Source organism: Tamandua tetradactyla, chromosome 12 (genome assembly GCF_023851605.1).
Source record: "Tamandua tetradactyla isolate mTamTet1 chromosome 12, mTamTet1.pri, whole genome shotgun sequence".
Taxonomy (NCBI): Eukaryota; Metazoa; Chordata; class Mammalia; order Pilosa; family Myrmecophagidae; genus Tamandua; species Tamandua tetradactyla.
In genome coordinates this window covers 22,467,531-22,471,979 of record NC_135338.1, presented here as the reverse complement: position 1 = coordinate 22,471,979, position 4,449 = coordinate 22,467,531, and positions in this window count along the sequence as shown.

Genomic DNA, 4,449 nt, shown 5'->3' with positions numbered 1-4,449 from the left:
AACTTGAATTTTTAACTTAATAAATCCCCTTTGTAAAAGCCAATCCATTTTTGGTATATTGAATTCCTGCAGCTTTAGCACACTGAAACAGATTTTTAATGAGTTTTTTCATCTACCAGGTCACCCACTGGGAGTTGTCAACATCCATTCCCAGACTATTCTTGCAAGATTCAGGCCAAAACCTTACCTGAAGTTCTCTCTCCCTTCTCATGGACCTCTTCCCATTGGAGGAATAACCTCAGAGCATCAGTTTATTTGGCAACTTCGTGAGGCCCTGAATTATCCCCAGGTCATTACCAAGGTGGTAATTCAGACTCTGCTCATCTTCTCCTCCCCCAGCACGAGGGGGAGGATACTTCAGGGGATGTTTTGGGTGGCGGATGATAGCTGATGCATAGTCATCAGATCCTTTAGTGCAAACCTAAGGGTTCTAGGGCTTTGCAACCTAACAGAGCTGGTTCGGAAACAATGCAAACCATTTAGAACCAGAAACAAGATGAAAATCTGAATCTCGGCTTCACCTTTTACTAGCTGTGTGACCTTGGAAAGGTTAATCTCTTTGAGCCTCCCCTTCTGCAACTGTAAAGTGGAGATAATGTCACCTACCTAAAAGGGCTGTTGGGAGGATTAAATGAAAGAACAAATGTGAAGTATGCAGCATATGTGCATGCTCAACAAGCACTATTTCCCTTTCCTTTATGGGCAAAGCTGGTCTTTGGCCTCCCTCCTAACCTCCATTTGCTCTTCTGGTTCTGCTACCCCTGACTACTTAGTGCCCCCTACGCTGTTCCTCCACTCTTGGCCAGGTCAGTCCTGATAAGCTGGATCTACCTCTCACCACCCAAGTAGCTCCATAAATACCTCCACAGACCCCATTTAAAACTAGTACATCCAACTGTCCCATTACTTTAGCAGTCTTTCTGCCCTAAGAAGTGGGTAAAAACATGTTATCCAACTAGCTCATCTCAGCCCTTTACTCCTACATACATTACCATCCCAGGGAAGAAACTTGTTTAACTCAATCAAAATTTCCAACTTCTTAAAGAGTGAGGCTGGGGAAGGGATGCTCAGGCCATGTGGCTAGAAATTTTCCCATGGGCTCGCCTTTAACAGCGTCCAAAATCTTACCAGATAGTTACCAGATGATTAAGAGTATGGCCCCTGGAGTCAATCTGCCTGGGTTTAAATGCCAACACTCCTACTCACTAGCTGTGTGACTTAGGCAAAGAACTAAGCCTCTCTGATCCTTAATTTCCTCACCCATAAAATCAGGGTAGGCATCATCACTTTTTCCCCATGTCCTTGGTCTTCTAAAACATGATTTTTAATACGTTCTTGTTTTATTTGCACATACATCTCTAAAACCACTGCTATTTAAAATAACACACCAAGGTGGAAATATTACATTTTTCCATTCTAATATTTCATACATAATTTATTTTAACTCTTCCTATGCCTTTTGACATTAGTGTTTTTATCTTCCTACCATGTTCTAGAGTGCATTACTTTCCCTTCTGTCTAAATTATTTGTTACAGCACTTTTTGAATCCATGTGCCAACACTGGAAATTCTGTCCTAGACTACAAATAGGGCAGATAGTTCTACCTAAAACAGTTCAGTTCTTCTTCTAAATAAAGTAGTAAATAATAGAAGGTAGTTTTTTCACATGCTATGTGATCTCGGTACAATAACCATTTACTTTTTCTTTTCATGTTAGATTTTAAATAAATATTACATGAACATGGTACAATAGTCAAAAGGTGATGTTTAATTAATCAAATGTATTCTTTCTGAAAATAGAATATACTTTATCTGCCCAGTATCAATGCACAGGCATTCCTTGGAGATATTGCAGGCTCAGTTCCAAGTCACAGCAATAATGCGAGTGTCGCAATAAAGCAATCACACAATTTTTTGGTTTCCCAGTGCATATAAAGGTCATATTTACACTATACTGTAGTCTATTACATGTGCAAAAACATTACATCTTAAAAAACAGTGTAGATACCTTTAAAATATTTTACTGCTAAAAAAATGCTAACCATCATGAGTCTTCAGCGAATCATTATCTTTTTACAGGTGGAGGATCTTACCTGTAAAGATGGGTGTGGACTGATGGGAATGGTGATTGCTGAAGGTTGGGGCATTGTGGTAATTTCTTAAAATAAGACAACAATGAAGTTTGCACATCGATTTACTCTTCCTTTCTCTAAAGATTTCTCTTTAGCATATGATGTTATTTGATAGTATTTTACCCATAGTAGAATATCTTCCAAAATTGGAGTCAATCCTCTAACACCTGCTGCTGCTTTATCAACTAAGTTTATGTAATATTCTAAATACTCAGTTGCATTTCAACAGTGTTCACAGCCTCTTCACCAGGAGTAGATTCTATCTTAAGAAACCACTTTCTTTGCTCACCATAAGAAGCAACTCTTCATCCATTAAAGTTTTATCACATGGTGGCAGCAATTCAGTAACATTTGGGGCTCCACTTCTAATTCTAGTTCTTTCGCTGTTACTGCCACATCTGCAGTTATTTCCTTCACTGAGTCTTAAACCCCTCAAAGTCATCCATGAGGATTAGAATCAACGTCTTCAAAATTGCTGTTAATCTTGATGTTTTGACCTCCTCCAATCATGAATGTTCTTAATGGCATCTAGAATGGGGAATCCTTTCCAGAATGTTTTCAATTTACTTTGCCCAGCTTCATCAGAGGAATCACTATCTATGGTAGCTATAGCCTTACAAAATGTGTTTCTTAAATATTAAGACTTGAACGTCAAAAGGACTTCTTAAACCATGGGTTACAGAATAGATGTTGTGTTAGCGGGCATGAAAACAACATTCATCTCATGGTACATCTCTGTCAGAGACCTTGGGTGACCAGATACATTGTCAATGAGCAGTAATATTTTGAAAGGAATCCTTTTTCTCAGAAGTGTGTTTAAAATATTCAGTAAAGCTATTTTTTTCTTTTGGATATGTGAGTGGGGAATCGAAGTGGGGTCTCCCTCATGGCAGGTAAGATTTCTGCTATCCATGCACCCAGCATACTTCTTAAAGGCTCTAAGATTTTCAGAATGGTAAATGAGCACTGGCTTCAACTTAAAGTCACCAGCTGCATTAGCTCTTAACCAGAGAGTCAGCCTATCCTTTGAAGCTTTGAAGCCAGGCATTAACTTCTTCTCTCTAGCTATGAAAGCCCTGAACGGCATCTTCTTCCAATAGAAAGCTGCTCTGTCTACATTGAAAGTCTTTCATTGACTGAAGTCACTTTGTAGTCACTGGTGATCTGAGCTAGAGATCCTGGATGACTTGCAGCAGCATCTGCATCAGCACTTGCTGGTCCCCTCCACTTTTACATGTTGAAGAGTGCTTCTTTCCTTAAACCTCACAAACCAACCTCTGCTAGCTTCAAACAGTTTTTCTTCAGCTTCTTCACCTCTCTAAAACCTTTATAGAACTGAAGGAAGTCAGGGTCTCTCTCTAAGTTAGGTTTTGGTGTAAGGGAATGTTGTGGCTGCTTTTAACTTCTCTCAAGATCACTAAAACTTTCTCCATGTCAGCAGTAAGGCTGTTCAGCTTTCTTGTTATTTGTGTGTTCACTGCAATAGCACTTGCCATTTCTTTCACAAAGTTTTATTTTGCATTCACAACTTAGGTTGTTTAGTGCAAGAGGCCTAGCTTTTGGGTCATCCCAGCTTTTGGCAGGTCTTCCTCACTAAGCTTAATCACGTCTAGCTTTTGATTTAAAGTGAGAGACTTGCAGCTCTTCCTTTCGCTTGAACACTTAAAGGCCGTTGTTGGGTTATTAATTGGCCTGATTTCAGTATTGTTGCATGTTAGGGAACAGGGAGACCCGAGAAGAGAGAGAGAAAGATGGGGAAACAGCTGGGAAGTGAAGCAGTCACTTCCCACTTATCAATAAGCTCACCACCTTATATGGGTACATTTTGTGTAGCATCAAAACAATTACAATATTGATATCAAAGATCACCCATCACAGATCACCATAACAGATAGTAACAATGAAAAAGTTTGAGATAGCGTGAGAATTACCAAAATGTGACACGGAGATACAAGTGAGAACATGCCGTTGGAACAATGGAGCCGACAGAGTTGCTTGAAGCAGGGCTGCCACAAATCTTCAATTTGTAAAAATATGCAATATCTGTGACACCAAAATAAGTGAAGCACAATAAAATGAGGTATGCCTGTATATTTAGGCTGTTCCCAATTTTTCACAGCATTAATTTTTTTTAATGACTTAGAGAAGACCTGAGAGAGAGATAAAAAAAAAATCAGATTCCACCTCAAGAGGTAAACTCTATTTTTAATGGTCTCAGCAGCATCTCTTGACCTCCCTGAATGGTAACAAATTTCCCTCTATCCCTTTAGAACTAATGCTGTTTTGTTTTGTTTTTACTGTAGCTGATGCTTGGAGG